Below are 23,264 nucleotides of genomic sequence, written 5' to 3'. Positions count from 1 at the left end.
TCATTTCTCTCTGTGCCTCTTTCTTGTTTAGCCAGTAATGTGAGACGATCTCTGATTAAATACCTAATCAAATCCTTTGATCTGATTATCAGTCATAAGAAAATCTCATAAATGTTCTATTTCAAAAAAGTAGGAAAGATCGACATTCCTTAAAATATGGCATTTTTAACACATATTTGTGTTAGGTATGACCAATGACTCTATGTATAGGTGGATGACTTGTCTCCATCTACTGATTGTACAACATTGAAGCCAAAATATCTCCCCTGGGGATGAATAAAGTATGTCTGATTCTTCTGATTCTGACTCTGTAATGGGCGCTGCCATCTTACGATGGTGACGTCATTTGGAGCCAGAGCTGCGCATTTGCGGTCAGCGGGTGGAGCTGCCGTAGACTCTTCCGCTTACTTAAACACACACTTAACTTACCGCAAAAAATGGCAAAGATGTCGTACTTAACAGCAGAACAGCTTTTCGTGTTGGTCTGAAGTAGACTTTCACAGATATGGAAACGTCAATGACTGTAGTGATTGTTTTAGTTACGTTTCCTTTCGCTGATCGTCCTCTGCTCTGCTAATCCAGATTGGCTGCAAGAGCCGTATTTGTCAACAGAGCTGTCAATCATCCTTTAAACAGCATCAAATAACTAATTCCAGCTATAATTAACACTTGGACATAAATCAGCATCATAAGAACTAACTATAATTTGTATAACTGTATTTTGATTTTATAGTTTGATTAATGTCCCAATTGTTAACAAGGAGGAGGCAGGCTTTATGACCTATGCTGCAGCCAGTCAGCAGGGGGCACTTGAAATGTTTTGGCTTCACTTTTAGGGAGCCGTCATGTCGTCCATCTTTTTTTCTACAGTCTATGTGTATGATCAGGTCGTAACATCATTGAGAACGATGAAATTTGATGGCAAAGACAAAGAAGTCATTTAAGAAGAAATTGTGTTATTAAAGCTGCTGCTGACTATACAAAAAAACATCCTTATAGTTCTGACCTTTAAGGGAATACAGGGTCTTAAGTGTGCCGAAATGACATCATAATGCAGATTTGTCTGATTTGTCCTCAAGAGAAGACAACAACTGTGATCTATGACTGGAGACATATTGTGTCCTATTTTCCATTCGACCAATCCCACAGAATATGACAAACCTATTAAACAACCTTTGACAATCATTGCGTATTCTAAAGGCGCCACATGTAGTCATAAGTATATGTGTTGTGCTGTTTCAGGCCTATTCTTTCCAAACTAGACATCCCAATGTTACTGCTCTCCAATGTTTTAGATCATAATTTAGAAAGTATGTTTTTTCCTGGCCCAGCTGAAGATCCCACATCTTTTTTTTTAAATAAAATTGATGCTTTGAGTGACATTTATATGTGAGTCAAAGTTCAAAAACACAACCTTGTGCCCTCAGTATACTGGGCTTGTTAGAGGTTGCTTCAGCTTTGTCCAGCAGTGTGAAAAAGTCCTACTTGTGGTACTTCAGTGGTATTGGTCCTAATTATGTTAACTTCAATGCAGCTTTCTCCGACCGCGGAACTGAAGGTTTACAGGGCCCTCATTATACACTTAGCTTCTACTGTAAACCAGGAAACAAGGAGCCAGTAAGCTGCTGCTCCTAAACCACTCCACTTCCTATTATTTAAAAAAAGAAAAACGATTTGTTCCCTTTCTTTGTTTTTAGCTGTCATCACTGTCAATCATCATACAAATGTGTTTTTCAGCTGGCACACACGGACAATCAAAATAGTGTTGCGACACAGTAAACTCTGCTTTTACAATTGTTTAGTTTATGTTGTGCATATGGTTGCATTATGATACCTTCAACTGAGATGTAAACAGTGGTGCTTTTCCTCAAAGATATCTTATGACAGATGCATTTTGAAATATACAGAATTGCTACATGTGACTTGTAATTTATGTAAATGATAAATGGACTGTACTTATATAGCGCTTTTCTAGTCTTTTCAATCACTTTTACACTACATGTCACATTCACCCATTCACACACTGATGGCAGAGGCTGCCTACCTAAGTAGTAGTAGTATAAGTGCCCAACTGTCAATCAGATATCACCTTCATACCTGTTGGCTTGGAGCAATTTGGGGTTCAATGTCTTGCCCAAGGACACTTCGACATGTAGACTGATGGAGCTGGGGATCAAACCTCTGAACTTCCGGTTGAAAGACGACTGATTTTACCAATGAGCCACAGCCGTAAACTGGAAATACTTCTTGCTAGAAAGAGTCTGCTAGAACAGTGGTTCTCAACTTGTCTGGCCCTAGGACCCACTACCACCACCTGAATGACAAATCGCGACCCAAATTTCTGACATTTTTTAACCACTGAAATATATTTATTGAAATGAAAAATGGTGCAGTTTGGACCTGAGACGGAACGAAACATCACAGTATGTCAAAATCACAAAACAAGACAGTATTGTGTCACCCAGAATGACCAGCAGGTCATAAGAGGGAAGAGTAAAGTATTCCCTCTACAATTCATTAACATAGCAGCCTTTTTTTAACAGAAATAAACTAAAAAAGTGCAACATAAATGCAACCACTGTCGGGCTCATCGAGTTTCAAGACTGTAAATGTAACTGTGGCTGGGATATAACACAATCAGTGGATACATGGAGTCTGAATGAACTACACTACTACTGCACGCATGTCATAAAAACCCATGTCCTTCAAAATAAAAGTGTAGCATAGATTTTTTTACCACCTTTTTTCTTCAAACACACATCCGCGACCAACTAAAAAAAGCTCAGAGACCCACTTTTGGGTCCCGACCCACCAGTTGAGAACCAGGGTGCTAGAATATCCTGTTGTCAGTTTAAAGACTGTACCAAGACAATCCTGTTGACAGCAACACATTCAAGCTTAATACATATTACACCATTAATTCTATTGGACTTGGTGTAAATCTTAATTTACATTATCACTGAGTGCATATATTTTCATCAAAGATCGTCCATGTGGGAATGGAACCACCAACCCCAGCAGTGATCGGCTCTTTCAGTGCACATTTACTTGTTCAAGACTCCTAAAAGACATGGAACAAATACACACTTTCCAATCTGCCTGAGTACACAGTAGCTTATCAGAATAACAGCAACTTTATTGCCACTGATGAATAAATGAATAAAGATAAATAAAAACTTAATAATGATAATAAAAAGAAACACACTGGCATAAAGTTTGCATGTGCAGATCACTGAGCCAATGCTCTGCATTAGTAGAATTAGAGGGTATTTGAGAGTGGCTCAAACTAAGCCAAGAGCATTGGGCATACTGCTGAAGATTATAACCCGGCCTGCAGCCCTTGGCAGTCCTGTTTCCAGCCCATTTCTGCTAAAGATCATAGTCTATTGGCTGAATATCACTGCACTAAGTGCCATGGAGGGAGAAAGTCATACCAAGCCAAGTCCACTAGTCCACTGGCAAAGGAGGCTGGCAGTAGAAAGTCCCAGCTCCATAGTTTAAACAGCCAACAGTAGATGATTGGCCTGGCAAAACAGACCCACTCTGCCTAGCAAAACACATGGGAGTGCTTATGTTCTTAACCCCTAATCAGGTCTTATACTGTAGCATAGCATAAACATATAGCAGCAGAGAAAACGGATGGCTCGGACCATTGTCCTTTATTTCATTATAAATAATTTTCTGATTCTGAGGCTCACGGCTCACGGCTCAAGTTGTTCTTAAGCAAAGCACACTTAGTCTTCTTAGTGGCATTATGGATGTTGTTCATCCGAATAAATCTGTTGAAAGATGTGAATTTAAGTGTTGATATTTACAGAATTACTGATTAGATAAAAGGCAATGACGGAAGAAGGAAGCAGGTTGATGTCGTCTCTATAAAACAGCCACTTACATTTGAGATTTGCTGAACGCATGTGATTTTTCGCCAATCTGAAAGGGAAATCAAGTAGAAAAATCAAGATTTACTGCCTCTTAAGATGCTTAAATTTCCAATGATCTGGAAATAACTGAGACATGGAATGGGCAAACTTACAACTATTAAGCCTCTACCATTCAGTAATAATCATCTGTAGAAAATATGTACATCAGCAGGGATGAGGTAAGACTGCGAATGTTTTTTAATGTTCAAATTTTTCTGCATTCTTTCAATTTGATATCAGGAGCGAGAGCCGAACTTTTGTTTGGTATGAATTTCTCCTACCTTTTTTGGGATTAGTGGGAACTGACGGGTATAAGTAAATAATATTGTCTTTGAACAGGAAGTAGTTTTCACAAAAAAAACGTGCTTATATGGGCACAATCATATAATCGAGTATTAGGGCCATAATGAAGGGAAAGAAATTATATTACGAGAAAAAAAACACAACATCACGAGAATAAACTTGTAAAAATACAAGAATAAAGTCATATTATAACAAGAATAAAGTCCTCTTTTTATTAGAATAAACTCGTCATTTTCAACTATTGTTAGCCTTAAGTTTCACAAGTATGAAATCTTTGTCATAACGATCAGGACTCTGAAATATGATTTTATTTCAGCTTGTGATCTTAGTCATTTTAGCACAGGCGCCTGGCTGCTCTTCTGACACTACCCTTTAAAATAAGATACAGGCTAACCATAGCCTAATAATACGACTTCATTTTTAGAGATTTCTTTTCCTCAATGTGGCCCCAATACGCCGTCGTAATACAATCAGTTTATTTTACTGTATCACACAATAAAGCCACCATTGTGTAACAAAGTATAAAACTATCCTGTGCAAAACACTGCATAGCAGTTTCGTCCTGACTGCGAGCAGAGGAACACATTGCACGTCATACATTGCGCTGAGATTTCCCGGAGCAGCCTTTTTCTCTGCAACGCATCAGGTTTTTCAGGTTGACCATCTCTGGAAGATGTGCAGCAGCAATTGTGCAGACTGAGACGCTGGGTATTGGATTGACCTGATTTTTGCCTTGTTGTGAAAGGTGCACATTCTCCTCCTGTACTTGTTCGACATCTGTGTCACACTTGGTCAGGTATGCCGGTGCCACCTGTGCCAACTCAAGGAACTGCATGACGCCCTTTCTTGGTGCATCTCACCTTGCTCTCTATAAACTACTAGTGCCAAGACAATCACGCACACACACATTAATAACTCTTGGGTTTCACATAGTTACAACCATACAGTCGAGAATGTAGCAAAGCTGCATGATCCAGCAGCAGAATAAGTAAGTAAAGTATTATGGCCGACCTTCCATTGAAGCTTAGCACATCGATTTATTTACATTAGGCCGGGATTATTCAGCTTGTCATGAGATTTTGATCATCAATGAAGTTAAGCTGCTGTGCCTCGTGCGTAAAATGCCAACTGCCTTGTTCTTAATGTGAGCACACGGTATTAAATGCAATCTGCACACCGCACTCTTTCATAAAGTGGCCTGTGCATACTTTGCATGCTCATGGACATCTATAAACCACTTTGAATGTGCACCAAGTTTTGCATTCAGATTAAGCACCATTTTACAAGCACAAAATGATGTAAACCCAGCTAGCAGGGAACGTTCCCATAACACTGACTGACATAACCCACAAGTTCTAAATACGTTTGAAAGAAAACATTTTAATCTAATATTTTAAAGATATTTGTCATTTCAAATAAAGTTCTTGTAATGTTAAAATTTAAACTAAGACGCTTTAACTGCAACATTCTGAAGATATTTTCAGGATGTTATTGAGGCAAAGGGTTGTCAGAATGCCTTTTATAAAACATTCACTGTTACATAAAAACAATGGTAGCACATTACTGCAACATTCTGAGAATCTTTTCAGGATGTTAGTACGGCCTGAACCACCAGAACGTGATTTATAAAACGTTTCTGAAATGTGATTTGAACATTCTCACTGCAACTTTCTGAAAATGTTTTCAGAGAATGTTCTCCTGCTATTAAAAACATTGCACGTTACATTCTCAGAGCGTTCTTACAACAAAACATTTCTAGCTGGGAAGCCTCTGCTAGTTAAATTGTGACAGTTCAGTTTGTTTATTTGACCTTTGGTTGACAAAGGACAGTTTAGAAGTCTGAAAGAAAACAAGGAAAACAGGGCAAACTGCTCCTGCAGTTATGTGCTACTAAGCCAAATCCAAGTCATTCAAGACAAGACAAATAAAGATATCATACTACTTAGATGATAACTTCCTGTAGAGAAATATCTTTGTCTCTAAAACAGAACATTTCTGCCTCAAAGGAAGACATGGAGAACCACAGAACACCACAGGTCACCTGTAGCAATCAGACTGTATAAATAATGGAGCCCGAGTTGTCATTATTATGTGCAATTGTTCTGTTCTGTTTAATTTACAGTTATGAATTCCATGTGCAATCTTACTTTTCATTATTATCATTTGTAATAACGTTTAATATTATGCTGTCTTATGCATATAAGCTGTTTGCATAAATTATCTGGTGCAATATACATTTTGTATTAGCTCTAATTATCACTGCCATATCTACTGTCAAAGTAGATGCCATTACTACTTTTCATACCTATTCTATATTTCACTTATATTTGATGCTCTGTTGTTGTTACTCACTAATATGTGTCTCTAAAGCTATCATATTGCAGCAATTAGACCTTCACAACACTGACACATTGGCTTCTGCAGTGAGTAATGGAGGATGCGATATAGATGTGATGAATGTCAGTTAAGCTGTGATTCCTTTCCTTTCCTTCCTTTCCTTTTTCTTTAGCAGTAGTATGCTAACATAGCAATCCATAACTCTGCATTACATTCAGGCTGCTGCTAACTGGCCAAACTTTGTTATATGTTTGTACCTAAAATGCACTGAGTCGTATCAGTTATGGTTCCTGACTGCACTGTTGTAACATGGATATTTATGGTATCTTTGACAGATGAATTATTATGATTACATCATAGAGAAGAATGTAAAACAGCATTGTTTATGGAAAAACAATCAGTTGTAGAATAAACCAAATGCATGAATGAGTGCATCCATAGCGCAATCGATCTGTCATCGGTAATGAGTGGACTTCCATCTGAGAGCAACGATGTCAATGTGCTAAATGTTCCCATGGTTACCTGTGAAGGGCATCCTCTTCCTGCAACAGTGAACACGACACAACCTGAACTGTGACACCAACATCAGCTCCTATAGAATTCCTTTTACAGTAAAGACACTTTCAGACCCTGTTACAACTCAGTAAACAAAGGGCAGAGTCGGTAGTCCAAACCTCAGACCTTAAGGCCTGCACGTGGCCTGAACAGCTCTCGACGTGCTGTACCGAGACAGAAGCACCGTGAGTGATTGAGTGCCAGAGCGTAACAGACAGAGAGACTGACAGGACGGCAAATTGGACATAAAAAAAATTCCCTGAAGCTGATTGTTACACAGGAGGAAGAAAAAGTCAGAAGGGGAGGTACGAGAATAGATAGGGCTGTGTCTCTCGCAGCCTGTCTATGTGGCTTTTTTCGGCGCTGTATGTTGGATGGAGGGGATCAGATTGCAGCGCTGAGCCCCGCCAGCCAGATTTCTTGGAGCGCCCTTTGCTGCGTTCTGCCAGATTTGTGTCAATAATCTGAGGCGGTGGACTCCTTCCACCACCCAACCCACTGCCTGTTTATCAGCCCTGCCAACCACACACACACACACAAAACAGCAGCGCGCATAGAGACAGACTCATACATTAGCTTGTTCATAAGGTGTATAAACACACCCCTGGCATGTTCTTGCTGTCGCTTTTACATTTACGGGAGGAGAGAATGCTGAAATATAAACAGCACGGTCTGTACTTTCCTTCCTTTTAAAAGAGATTTTACTTGCTTACATTCATGGAACACATATGGCCTATAATTCAATACTACACATTCGGTGTTGAAGATTTGCAGAAAATTAAATTGCACAGGCGTAGTCATTGTAAATTATTGTCGGTTGCGTGTGTTTATATAACCCACATTTGCTGTGCTTATATTTATATCCTATTTTTCTTTGATGTATCCTATTACTTCTTGCTGCTGCAATAACCATATGTCTCATAGCAGATCATTAACGTTTCACATAATCTAATCTGATCAACTCTAAAAGCCCAGTTTTTTTCACCCCATGGGCTGCCTTGGCGTCCCAATACAAGTGGAATTGAAAAAAAAGAGTTCTGCTCTTTTTAAGCTGCCAGAAGTTACAAGAAATGGTCTGGTTGGTTGAGTTACAGCAGCGTTTTATGTAACAATATACTAATCTTCTCAGCTGTGTAATATTCAGAAGGGAGCCTCCTGCAGTAGTTATGCAAGAGAGACACTAACTAAATGCATGACTTATTCAATAATGTGCAAGTCTAAATGTAGTTGTAGTAGAGATACTTATGCAATCAGTGCAGCTAGACTGTGAATAGGTGTACACTTATATTATTTAAGACTGTGTTACTTAAGATTCACAGAAAAGCTAATTAAAGATCCTAAAAAATGAGCTTACAGCCTGGTTCTATTTGATCATTGAGTACTGAATTCGGCCACAGCAGGCCCAAATTGGTCAGAGAAGCACATCCAATATGAACCAGTGGAACCTTAATAATAATATTCTCCATATCTCACTCAATGACCCCCCAATTTTTGATTAGCACCGCTTAAACCTAAATAGACAGAATAAACATGCTAGGGATGATAGACAAGCGATCTGCAGGAGGTGAGGCATGGAAACATTTACACATCAAGCAACTGACCATTCACAAAGCCTGATGTCCCCTGTAACTGCTGCTATCCTGTGAGGCTATCTGTTCGCACATTGCTGACAAAAGCAGCTTCTCGTTTCTAGCCAGTGACCGTCCAGTTTGCAAACTGAAATGACAAGTGTTGAGGCAGATTTCATCAGTTATAAGCGAGCCCATTAGGAAAAACATTTGCTCAACGAGCTGGTTGAAAAGCACAGTTAGACAATGTTTCCAGCTGACTCATTCTAAAATTATGAGTTTGAAAAATGCATCTTTAAGAATGCACTAAATGGCTATACACATGATAACATACTAAAGCTGTGAGCCTTGTTCTGCAGTGTACAGCTTGTTAGTCAGACTTTTATGTCATCTTGAAATATCCATTATCATACTTTTCATAAAACAAACAATCATTTAATTGTCTGTCTGATAACATGAGGTTGATGTAATGTACAGTAAGCATCAGTCAGTTGGCAATGTGTGTAACGTGCCAATCAAAATAAAATGTCAAAAATGGCCACCTCTATCCAGCCAATCCCCTTTCTAACGCCGCGTTTACTCCCTTTTAATTTGTTTTCCCATTTCTGATAATATGTTGGGGAAAACACAAACATAAAACCTAATAGTAACAAGCTGAGGAAGGCCTAGTTATGATTCATCCTTGCCGAGACATCTGGATCAAGGCGGCATATGGGATGACGGGAGAGGACACAGAGCCCTGGACCCAAGCCTGCTGTCAGGTCCTCACGCAGGCGAGGGTAGTCACATTAAGCCCCAGGTCCTCTGGATTGCTCTGGTCGCATCTGAGCTCTATTATCTCCAGTGTGTCATATAATACTCTCATTTAGAGTTTAAATTTAGCCATTTAGCGTTAGACATACATTAATGTCGTATTATTTGAGAGGGCTGTAAGTGGGGTATCACAGCGATCTTAAGACAGAACATTATAATGGAGCCACAGATGCTTGATTTTCTAAATCTTACCAAATGTTGATATAAAGACAAAAATGTTATTGTCAATGAAATAAGATAGTAGAACATTTTAAAAGACTTATTTCAAGAATTTTGAAACAAAACTCACCAAAGCAAGTGTCAGCGCATCTCAGAGAATCAGGAAAATGGCCCCGATTCAAGGACATTCTTGGAGCAAACTAACTCGCATTAGCAACAAAATTATATTATCTCACCACATGTGCAGTTTTGTTTCACTTTTTAAGGAAGAACTTGACATGTTTTGGTTGTTTCGAGAAAAATAAGATGGGAAGACTGTGACCTTGATGGCTATTTAGCGCTGTACAAGCACCCACATTCGAACAGCTCAGAGACCTGAGCAGCTGGAGTGGAGAGACATCCAAACCTCAATCCCCAGACCTCAGCTTACCCTTGGACTCACATACCATCCTATGAGAGAAAGGGGAGGACAAGGGTTAGGTAAAACTCCACGAGGAACAGAAGAGTTACCAAACACTTAAGAGAGAGAACATGAGGATAAAGAGGGGAAAAGGACTCTTGATAGTGATCTATGCCATCAAACATGAGTCAGGCTGATGTCTTAATGATAATTTCACACCCTAAATATTCCAAATGTCCAAACCCTGATACATTAGCCCACCTAATGTCACAACACCAGCTGCAGTCGCAGTCATTTGCATTTCTTGCTCAGTGAAACCTCTGCGTATGACAGCTGATTATGAACTGGCATATCAATCTGATTTTAACTATTCAAAGACAGCTGTTCAGCTGAATTTGTAATGCGCTGGGATTGATCTATTTTAAAGGATACATAGTTGGCAGTCTGTTACAATCCTAATCTCTGTTCACAGATTCTGCATAAAGGCGTGGGCCGTATTTTGGTGTTGGAGAGTTCTGGTGTCTAGTTTCTGTGCGTTTGTAGTCTGAGTAGTATTAACCAACCAACCTAACCAGGGCAAAGTCAAACTTTCATTGATTAAAAGTGATGTCATTTAGGTTTTATCTCAGGGGCTTGTTGCAAAGAAGCACACACCTACAGAGGATACGCTTCATTTGTGCAGTGCATGTAAACACAGAAGGTACTAGAATTGTGTTCAAATCTTTGCTGCAGAGAGAAGCCAGATATTGGATTAAAAAACTCACCACCAAAAACAACTTAATGTATGTTTGTATGAAAGTTAGCCATGCTCATCCATTCATAATGTTCATAGACAAGTATTATCAGACTGCTGTTATATCCAGGCTTCAAGCAGGGCCATGGAGTCAGGTTGACCTGCTCTATTCGGATGCCTTTTCCCTGTCCTGATGTCTTCCCTGAAAGTTGTTGCAATTCCAGTTCCAGTTTTACTTCGACCTTTGTTAACCCAACTGCCAGCTCAATTTCCATCCTCAGCCCTAAAGAGCATCTTCACTTCCAGCCTTCACCAAGAGAACCTACCATCCGCATCTCAACTCTCAGTTCCCCCTCCTGTCCCAAGCTCCCGAGTAGCCAAGCCCTAGGCACAGAACATGCCTGGGGTGGGCCCACTGGTTATGGGCATCTGGATTCAATCAAGGGTGTTTGTCGTCGGGAATTGAATCAAATTAAAAAGTTTAATATTTAATGCGACACCAGATGGAAGCTGAGAGAGGAAAGAGGCCCTGCGGTCAGCACTAATATCCCCTTCTGAAGAGCCATGCTGCATTCCTGGAGAGAGAGCCGCTGGAAATATGTACACACACACACACACACACACACACACACACACACACACACACACACGTACGCATAAAAGTCCATACGCACACGGACACAATTAGTGCCCCGACACTGGCAAATGCTTTGACAGTCAGAGACACAGAGAGGAAATGCACAAAGGGTAACAAGGGACCGTGCTTGTAACATTAAATTGTCATTGGACACAACAACAAGGTTTGTACTTGCTATCCTGTCAATCAAAATAACAGAGTGCAATATTAGTGCGAAACACAAATACGCACACTCCTGAAAAACAACTCTCGCTGAGTCAGAGCAGCCCTGCTCAATCACTCACTCTGAAAAACAAGTCCTGCTCATGTGAAGTTGAAAACATTGAATAACAGATATTTCTCACAAGTATTAAGACACATGGTTGCTGTATATTCTTCCTACATGCCTCATTTACAGAACATACAGGACCATCCCTCAAAATCCAGTCGCATCACACGACGTAGCTTTCTGCAAATCTCTCTGTTATTTGACTCTTAAGCAGATTATGGGTATGCTCATATTTTGGAATCAGGCTATTTATGATTCTCACGTCAAAAAGTGTTTCCAACATGTCTTTTAAGATACACTTATTCCACACCATTATATGTTGGGTGTGTGTAAGTCCATGCTTATTTAAGTTGATATTAATGCTCAGATCAGCATGGCTCCAGTATGCAGGAATAAAGTAATGGTAGGTTTGATTTCCCTCAATTGTAGCTGAAGCATTATTTATTGTTCGTATCGCTTGTGATGTCATCAGTTTCGATTTATTAAACACTATATTGTTCTGCTGTACATAGTCACTATGAGCATTTTTTATGATTCTCTCTTCAGTCCATAAAAACAATTAGATCTGAACTAAACCAGAGTAAATTAAACCCAACAACAACATGACGGCATCCACGCAAAACGGAGGGCTGTGCTACTAAGAAATTTCTACATACGCAGGCTTTATTTAAGTAAGCTCAACAAAGCCTCAAGCACCAGTTAGAGATAACGGCTATGTGTCACGGTTTCAATATAAACAAAAAGGTGAGGACCCAGAAGCAGACTTAGATACGGCTTTAATTAAATAAAAGGCAAAAATGCACAAACAAAATCTAACTCCAACAAAAGACAAAAAGGAAAATCAAAAGACAGAGCAAAAAACTTGGGAAAATCGGGAACAGGTAATCCAAGGGACACGAGGAAATCAGGGGAAGCACGAAGAATATCCAAAGTAGTACATATCCAAAGTATACAAGGAACAAAATCACAGACGTAGACCAAACTCAACAAGTAGGATGACAATGAACAGGCAACGAGACAGGGGAGCACAAAGACCAAATAAACTTAGGAGGTGAGGCTAATCAGACACAGGTTAGACAATCAAGGGACAGGTGAAAACAATCAGGGCAGGGCACATAATCAAACAAGCGGGAAACACAAAGGCAGGAAGTGGACCAGCACGAGAGACAAGGTGACGAAGTAAAACAGGAAATGATCTAATCAAAAAGACACAAGTGAAATACTTAACAAGACGAAATACTGACAAGAACACAGAATAAACTAAATACAAAACTAAACGATGAGAACTCATGACAAGGGACAAAGTGACAATGTGAAACAAGAAATAATAACTGAACACCGAAATACAAGACAAAGCCAGAACTAAACTAGAAACTCATGACAGTATGATAAAGTCGGTTATGAACTTTCTGCTTCAGGCTCCGTGCGCTCACAGAAAAAGGGCCGTTTTAAGTCATATGATGCTTCTTCAGAACAACAAGAGCGATCACCAGCTGCCTGCTTCAGTCAGACTGTTTCAATGAGACGTGATGATGAATATGTTAAAAGTTTTTATATAAACCATCAAGGTCACAGTTTTTATATTAAAACTGTTGCTGTAAATAAGGCGGAGAGAGTGAAATGTGCAGTACGTGGTACAGAAACTGCATGTTCTGGGGCTTTATATGCAAAACGTTATGTTCCAAAAGTTTCCATATAGACATATAACCTCATCTATATTACCCAAAGAGAACATCATCAGGAAATAATGAATGAAAGGACGGCTCTTTACGGCAGATTGAAGCTGTATATGGCAAAATGAATTACTTTAAAGAGAGAAAACGTTTTGACAAAAAGTAATGACTCAAAGCTCAGTTTTTCACTGGTTATGAAACCAGGGGTGGATCCAGACTTTTTTGGCTGGGGTGGCCGAACTGGGGCACTGACTTATGCAGCGGAGGCATGAAGTATGTGTCCACACACACATGCAAATGAATAGCATTTAATTAACCCTTCGTTCTCAGTTTAATTCTTTAAGGACTCAAACAGAAGATGTGTGGTCAGAGTAACAATTTAAGTATGAGAATGTGCCACATTGAAATGGAAAGAAAGCTACTGGCAGCCTGTTGCAAAGCAGCCCAAATAGTTGATTTTAAAACAAGCACTGCCTCTGACAAGGCCCAGGCCACCCCTCTGGATCCTCCCCTGTATGAACAAAGTGATATTAATTCTAATTACTCTATATAACGGCGGCTTTGGGCCGGCTGTGGCTAAGTGGTAAAGTCGGTCATCTTTCAATCAGAAGGTCGGAGGTCGATCCCCAGCTCCCTCAGGCTACATGTCAAAGTGTCCTTGGGCAAGACACTGAACCCCAAATTGCTCCCGGTGGCATAGCCAATGGGTATGAATGTGATAACTGATTGATAGTTGGGCACTTTACGTAGCAGCCTCTGCCATCAGTGTATGAATGGGTGAAAATCACCACAGGAGGCGCTAAAACTGTAACAAACCAAAGTTTCCTCACAGGAGCTTTAAATGTAATGACTTCTTATTTACTAAAGCTGGACCAAAATGTTTTGAGTTTTCGTTGACTAAAACTAAAAGGGTAAAACTAAGAAACGTTTTCGTCCCAAGACAAAGACTGCATCTAAAATAGCTGCCAAATTAACACTGTATGTTATGTATACTTACTTTCCAATGATTTAACAAAAAGGAGCTCTGCAGTGTTGTATATACATTCTGTGTGATATATTTTCCGTTGCACCAGGGAATCTGAACTGCAGCCCAACACACGTGTTTTGTGATTAGGTTTGCTCCTTGTGTGTGTGTGTGTGTGTGTGTGTGTGTGTGTGTGTGTGAGTGTGTGTGAGCCTGATTAATGTAATGAGGATTAATTTCAGCCTTTCTCAGAGGACCACCATGAGAGAGACACAAGACTGGGCACCACCTGGTGATCTTTCCCTTCCTCATACACAACAACACTTGGTTCATGATGCAGGAATTTGCATTGCGAATCATTGTAAGCATTACCGGACCTTTCTCAGACTCATATATCAACAGTCAATCTCATTAGAACTAACAACCCAAACCAAAACACCTGCTTACTCATTCACAAAAGCACAAACACATGGAAACATTATATCACATTAAAAGCGTCACTGTGATAAAGAACTATTAGTGTTTGATAACGATTCGAAGAGTAGTAGTAAAATGGAACTACTTTTTTGTCCTAGGCATCTGTGTTATGTGTTCGTCGAGTAGGTCACTTCGCCTACCAGAGAAGAAGTGAAAAGAAGGTTGGAAGATGAAGGAGAAGCAACAGCTGGAAGAATTGTCATTATTTAGAGATTTTTCTCAGTGAAATGTGCAAAGAACACCGTGCTCCGTGGTAAAACTAAACTAAAAATACAACATCTGAGCATCTGGAAATACAAATAAGAGATATTTGTCGGAAAAAACCTGCACTGACAGACCAAGTCTCTACTGCCAGTGCTGGATGCACTCTGGCCAGCTTAAAACAGGATTTCAGAGCAGGGCACCATGGTGTTTTTTTGGAATAGAAGTTTTCATACCGAGGAATAAATCCAGTAGTTTTATGATTTTACATCCAAAGTTAATTATTACACCTCCTGGGTAACGTGCCCACTGATAAGGCCCTATCTTATCTCAGGATATTTGATTTCTCGGCATCCATTAAGCTGCTCACACACCAACACCCACACAAACACACACACTGGGAAACCCCATCAGGCAGAGAGGAATCTATAGGAGTGGCGTGGAAAGAGAGAGGACGGGGCTGCTGCAGAAGTGATTTCCATCCGGAAACGGTTCACTGGTGCCCGACTGCTCTCTGATCCTCTGGCTGAAACAAAATTCAGCTGACATTTCACTGGAGAAACTTAATCCCACTTTTTCCTGCCAGCGATACCTTATTGTAGTGCTGGCATGTCTCGAGGTACACCATCCACACACGCATGTACACAACTGGAAAAACATAGCCACGGCTGATTCTCATCCAAGTCATACCCTCTGACCACCAATATTTTCCCCCTCATATATGTGATATATGTTCCTGAGGTTTTGTGGCTTTGATTGATACATAGGCAAAAACATGAGCATACCATATTACTAATGTTGGGAAACCACTGTCTTGAATATTATAATTTATGGTAATAAGAGTTGAAACATAAAAAAACAATTTCTAAATAATTTTTTAAAATTCCAATTACTAACGAAATGGAAATGAAGAGGACCAAATAAATGATTCATTTGTCTCTCGGCAGTGGTTGTGGAAACTCTACAAATTATGACTTTCACACAGATTTGTCTTTTGATTGTTTTATTTTATTATAATTACTTTTACAAAGGGATCAGAGCACCACAGAGATACAACGTGTTTTTTTCTTCAGTAACCGCTCAAAAACGCGCGATAGGTGCTGAATGAATGAGGAAGTTGAAAGAGGGTTTTATAGCCTAGAGGGAGGAGACAGAGCGAAACTTGGAGTTTCCTGAAGAAAACCTGCTCCTGACCAGGTTAGGTTCACAGACACAGTTACCATAGTAACCAACTCAGAGTTGAAGTTACTTCTCTTTCCCTCATTTCAGGGTAAACAAACCCGGGGTTTTCACTAAACCTGCTTTCTGAAACGGACCCCTGGTCTTTAACCAACCCAGAACAGCACACTTCACTCCACTGTTATATCCTTCAGTTGCTGCTCGCATCAAATTGAAAACCCTGTTGCTCGCTTACAAAACAGCAACAAAAACGGCTCCTGCCTACCTGAACGCCCTCATCCAGGTCTACACTCCCTCCCGCCCACTACGCTCTGCCACTGAAAGGCGCCTGGAACTCCCATCACAACAGGGCCCTAAGTCGCTAACTAGACTCTTCTACTAGTCCTTTAAAGGTGGAATGAGTTACCAAACTCCATTTGGTCCAGAAGCTTAAGACCCAGCTTTCATGAACACCTCCATGCTTAATGATATTGATGCTATTGATGATGATGATATTGAGGATGTTGTTTAGGATATTCATGATAATGATGATGATATTGACCTTGTTGATGTTGTTGATGATGATATATAAAATAAATAAATAAAAAAGTACTTCTTTACACCCTGTGCACTGCCTGTCTGCACCTGTGTCAAATCACACTCGCAGCTGTTTGTTGGCATTTCATTCCTAAATGTCTTGATCCTTGCTTGTGTCATATTAAATCTCAGATGTACGTTGCTTTGGACAAAAGCTTCCGAAAATAAATTTTTTAAATTCAAGGCTCTCCAATAATTATATATTTGAAGGGACTTTAGAGGCATACGGCCCTGACAACAAACGCTACGTCCTATTTAGTTTAAGAAAGGCCATGACTACAAGCAATAGAAACCACTGACCTGGACACCCAGGCCAGCAACCGAGCAAAAAGGACAGAAAAAACAGACTCATCCACAACCTGGTCACCAACCAGATACACGGCCCTCCTCATCAAGGATGGAAAACATCAGCTGGAAAGCCTGAAGCTGAAGGGGAAGACCAAGCCGCTTTGTGTCATGTTTATCCTAACATGCAACAGCCCGTGGCTCCCTCTGCTTACAAGGGCCTTGGGCTTAGCTCCCAGCTGGGTCTAGTAGTCCTCAGCCTGGGCAGTGGCAACATTCAGACACATAGCGGTCAAGTTCTCCAGTGGCTGTGGTGGTGACCAAGCAGTCAACCTTCTCTTTCTTGTTGATCTGGTGTGGATGTAGCTTGGAGATGTTTTAGTCAGAGAGCTTTTGCATCCAGATGGTACGGTGAGAGGAGGCATGAGTCCTATTGAAAACAAGACATACCAGCACATGCCCAAAAAGACAGGTTGCAGTCTATCGACCTCTGGTTAACAGGTTAGTCAGTCATGATTACCCCCCTGTTGGTACAATATTAAAAACAAGCCGGGTTATGCTAGCAGCAGAGCCAGGTAGGCCCGTACATCCAGGTAAAATCTGTCGCTGTGTAGCATTGATATTAAAATGTCAAATATTGACAGAGCTTCTAACTTATGTCCCTGTACAAACCCACTCGCCAGAGTAAAACTAATTTTAATTTCTGCAAATCACAGAAATGTTTAATATGGACGTTTCTGAGCCCAAAGTACGCTCAAAATTAATTCAGCCTTTGCTCTCTACTCTCTCCTCCGCTGCATTTATCATCATGTCATATCATATCATGTCTGACACACCAAACGTTAGCAGTGCAGTCAGTTGAATTAGAGAATATTGAAGCCACCCTAACCAACCTGCACGACACAGAAGTCTACATTTAAATGGACTGTACTTATATAGCGCTTTTCTAGTCTTGCAACCACTCTAAGCTGCTTTAACACAACATGTCACATTCACCCATCCACACACTGATGGCAGAGGCTGCTACATAAAGTGCCCAACTGTCAATCAGTTATCACATTCACTGTTGGATTTTTTTTTTAATGAAAATCTATGTGATGCTACCTGATGTTTTGAAGCTAACAGATGTCAAACACAGCTGAAGGGTTCTGTAGTATCTGTGCATGGACTCTAAGTTCTGTCTCCTTACATGTTAAGGACGAGTGAAAAAGCTTTGACGGAGCAATTTTGGCAAAGGACAAGGAAGTGGCAGACTTTGTGGAGATGGTTCAGAATGGAGTCCAACCTGTGAGTTAAATTTTTTGGTGGATAACGATAAGGCGCTGATCATATAAATTCAATATTATATGGGGCCAAACCTTATCCAAAGTTGCATGTAATATACGTATAACTCCTGGCTCCTGTCATTATTAGAAACCTTTTTTTCAACTTGCGTTATCCACTCATGTTAGTTTTAATGGAAAGTGAATGATTGGTTAGGACACCCAGTTCACACATTTCATTACAACTTTAAGCCTCAATTACAGATAGAGTCAACTCATCTTGAGTGGTATGCATCATTTTATAGTTAGATTTCCTTACAATTATTTTTTCTCATTGAACTACAGGTGCAGTGGGGTTGACAGAATCAGGAAGGAGCAGTTTAGTGTTCCTGCATCAAGCAGACTTTGAGAACATCTAAACCTCAAGTAAACACTAACAGTAAGACATCCACAGGTTTGAATTTGCACAGAGGAAGTTGTAGTTCCTGTTAAATACATTTGAAATCCCATGTCCCGTGTTCCATATTTGTATTTTCTATCATTTCTTTTCTATGACTGTTGGTGAGGAGGTTGAGCAGGTCAATTCTTTTTTGTGTCGCGCTGACAACAAAGTACATGACCAAATCAGGGAAGTAAGTAATGAATTATGTTCCCTGAACAAAAAACGTTTTTCATATTGCCACCTTTTTTGAGAAAAGTATGATTTGTGAAGTTTGTGGTTTAAACAAAAAGGTAGAGGACCCAGATGCAGACTTATGATTTATTTAAACACTAAAAGAAAGGCAAACCAAAGCTTACAGACTCCATTCGTGGCAGCAGAATCAAAAAATCCCCCAAAATTACATAAGGTCCTAAACACGGTGAAACACACGAAATCCCACAAGGAACAAATTCACAAGGCACAAGGGTTAGACGAAAGACAACCGACGAACTGACGCATGGACAGGGGAACACAAAGATTAAACACACAGGTGAGGCTAATCAGACACAAGTGAGACAATCAAGAGGCAGGTGAAAACAATAAGGGCAGGGCACATAATCAAACAAGGGGGAAACACACACAGGCAGGAGGTGGAACAACAGAGACACAATCGACTAAGTAAAACAGGAAATGATGTCTGAAAACCGAAATACAAATCTAAAACATAACTAAACTAGAACTGAATCATGACATGATTGTACTAATTATCTACACATTCTCTGGTTCACATCCAGACTTTAACAGTTTGAAGATCATTTTAATTTGCTTCAGCTGGTGGTGCAGTTGTTAGCACTGTTACCTCACAGCTAGAAGGTCACTGGTTCAAACAAATTTCTGTGCAGAGTTTACATGTTCTCCCCATGCATGCGTGGGTTCTCTCCGGGTTCATTGGTGACTCTAAATTGCCCATAGGTGTCGGTGAGAGTGCGAAAGGTTGTCTGTCTCCATGTGTCAGCCCTGTGATTGATCCAGGGTGTACCCTGCCTTTTGCCCAATGACAGCTGGGGTTGGCTCCAGCCCCACTGCAACCCTGAACAGGATAAGCGGTATAGGTAATGGATGGATGGATGTTACGAGTGGATACTATTGAAATGTGTCTGCACTACAAAATCGCTCTTAGTGAGTTATGTTTTGTTGGTTAACAACCACAGGTTACGTAGGCTATCGATCTTGTTAGTTAGCTAATAAGTTTGTATGGCATTGTATGCCAGACTGTCAGAATGTCGCATACCAAAAGAGCAGACCCTTCCTGCTGTGCCGTACCAATTAACGCTCCGGTGCGATCATATCCCTTTCAGAAGCTCTGTAATCCAGCCTGAGCTGCGGTGTCTTTTTTGGAGACTTTGTGAAATAAATCGTTCATGATAAATCCAACACTTCTCTACATTTTGCACTTTTCTCGTGTTCCTCAATTCTTTGATAAATGTGTCGCCAGTCATTCATTCCAACTGTTAAAGGGTTCTCTTGTGTGGTAAAAGCTAAATACAGTGAACAAAACACTGTGTGTGTTTGTTCTCTGGATGTAAGCCATGAACGTGAACGTGCCATGTTTGCATTCAAACACTTTCTTTCCAAGTGTATTTTTTGTATCCTGGTGGTGGTACTTAAAGAACTAATTAAACTCATTTGGCTTTGGAAATAATTAGTGGCAGGCGCCATATGATCATGAATCTAAATCCCCTCTGGCCTAGCTCCACTAGCTCTGCTAGCTCCATTAACACTGTCAGGATGACTTTCACCTGCTGCTGGGAGGTTGTCATCATGTCGCTCGTCGTCCTTGTTCTCATTCTCCTCAGCCTCGGCCTATTGGTCTTGTCCCTAATGCATCCATACTCTTTCCCTCTCCTCACCGTTTGGTGCAGGGGGACTGTTATCACTGCTGCAGCGAGGCACTAACGTTTTGCTAACAGACGGATTTTGCGTAATAAATTGGTTAATCAGCCTCAACCTTTTTTCTCTCTCACCTTTTGCGCTCCACCTTTTCTCTTTTTTGTATGCATTTCTTTTTTGTTTTCTTCACTGACTCTGTTTTCTTCCGTCTTTATTTGATTATGATTTGATTATTTCCTGCTTGCCCTGTTGGATTGACGGACTCACTCGAGGGGTGGGGGTGGGGGGTTACAACAGTAGTGCTTTTTGCACCTGCCTGTCGGTAGCCTATTTGGGGCCATGCAACCCTTAATCAGATGGTCTGTTCCAACATGAAGTGGGCTGCGGCCAGCAAGGCAATTTTTACTTTGTCCGCCTTTTGTGTTGGACAGGTTTTAACCCAAAACTTTCCCCAAATTATTCTTAAAGAAAGCTATATTAAGAATCACGCAGTGATGGATTAAAGAAGCAAGCTGTGACCAGGATTGAATCTATGTGACTGAGTCAGAAACGTTGACAGATCCAGCAAAGATCCAGCACAGTCATATATCCCCAGATAAATAAAGGTTATAGGAAAAATCAAACAGGCATGAATATTTTCATTGATGAAATTTTGGTTGCGTGATTTGGATCTGGCATCTTAGCATTTTCCGATGTTTCCACAGTAGGAAATAGTGATGAATAGATTCCAGTGTGAGGAATTAGGAATATTTAACAAGTTGAGCAGTACAGGCAACTTCTTCTGTCAGCCGTGGTGTGAATCACCACCTGGTCCGCTGATTGCTACAAGACTCCAGGCTCAGAATTGGGCGTCAAATTCAAGTCCTACTGTTTACATTGGAGTGTGGACTGGGCTATGTGGGCTTCACTGTCACTGTTATAGAAGAAGCAGTAAAATAATGGAAAAGGTTTAACACAAGTGTGGGAAAAGAGAGGCGCGCGCGCGCGCGTGTGTGTGTGTGATATATATTTATACATGTGTGTGCTTGTGCACCCTGGTAAATGTGCATATGTGCAGCTCACGTGTGTGTTAAAGCATGTGTGAGAGCTAACAGGCATGTGCGTGTGTGTGTGTGTAGGCGTTCGGTATGCCTGCCAGTCTGGGGTTCTCCTGGCAACGAAGGCTTCCCACTGCAGCATCAGAGGTGACGAGGTGCGAGGGCGTACGCACACACACACACACACACACATACAGAGGGTTTTCCTCAGTCTCATGCCAAAGCAGCGAGAGGAAAAGACCGGTGTGAGGTGCTGGGAAATAAGCAGCATTAAAATAGTGAGGGCTTTTTCCACTGGCCCATTCCCACATACAGCGAATACACAGAAGTGACAGGTGACTCGGTCTGCTGTGACTTCTGTCTACACATACACACACACTGAAAACACGTGATCCTCATACCGTGCAAAGACATTACCATGCATTGCAGAAAGTGTTCACACATATGCTGAGGTTGTTCACATACCTTTAAATTCATCAATAACACAGTTAAGTCCTCTTTTAAGGAGTGATGCTGTTCCTCGCCATGAGCTTGGGGTATTGGCTTGACAATTAGTGTGAAGTGTTCCACGCCGTGAACTTGATTTATTCATTTGTTCAGAGAGACTCTCTGGATCAAGTTGTCTTTTTTTGCAGCTTTCTCTCTACTTCCATTTTACATTCTGTATGGTTCCGGTAAGCTATAACAAGCCATCATTTTCCTATTGCTCTCCAGTGGGTAGCAGGGTTTCTTAGCTTGGCAGTTATGAAGGAACTAGTCACACACACACACACACACACAAACACATGTGCAAATACACACATACAAGCACTTATAGCCATAATATAGGCATACGCATGCTTATAGATATACAAAGATGATTCACCAACTTACGTCACTTACTTTTTTTTGCATGGGGTGGGGGGGGGGTTAAACACAACAATAACAACAAGTTGATGTGGCGTGTCCAGTATTTTGCCCTCCATGTTCATAGATATATATCTGGCTCATAAGCTTTTACCATATTGTCATAGCTTTGTCAGTGTTCTCCAATGACTGTATATATAGATGGACAACGTGTCTCCATCTGCTCCCATTGTACGTAATCGATGCCAAAATAGCCCCTGCGATAGGCGCTGCCATCTTGCGATGGTGACGTCATACGGAGCCAGAGTCTGCGCAGTAGAGATCGGCAAGTGAAGCGGCTGTAGCCATTTCCGCTAACCCAAACACTCTTAACTTACCGAAACAACAGCAAGGATCCCGCACGCCGGCGTGTTTAACAGCAGAACAGCTTCTCTGTGTTGGTCTGAGGTTAACATTCACAGGTATGTAAACTTCAATGACTGTAGTGATTGTTTTAGTTACGTTTCCACTCGCAGATCGTCCTCCGCTCTGCTCACCCGGAACTGATCGGCTGCAGGAGCCTAATTTGTCAACAGAACTGTCAATCATCATTTTGACAGCATCAAATAACTAATTAAAAATAAAATTGTCAGAAAAATGAACACTTGGAGGTAAATCAGCATGATAAGAACTAACTATAATGACATAAACCATGTTTGAGAAATATTTATCGGGCGTGTATTTTGATTTTATAGTTTGACTCATGTCCCATCTGTTAACA

The sequence above is a fragment of the Semicossyphus pulcher genome, unplaced genomic scaffold (genome assembly GCF_022749685.1).
Source record: "Semicossyphus pulcher isolate SPU_LCO1_2020_fin unplaced genomic scaffold, fSemPul1.0.p SCAF_16, whole genome shotgun sequence".
Taxonomy (NCBI): Eukaryota; Metazoa; Chordata; class Actinopteri; order Labriformes; family Labridae; genus Semicossyphus; species Semicossyphus pulcher.
Note: the sequence above shows the minus strand (reverse complement) of the source record.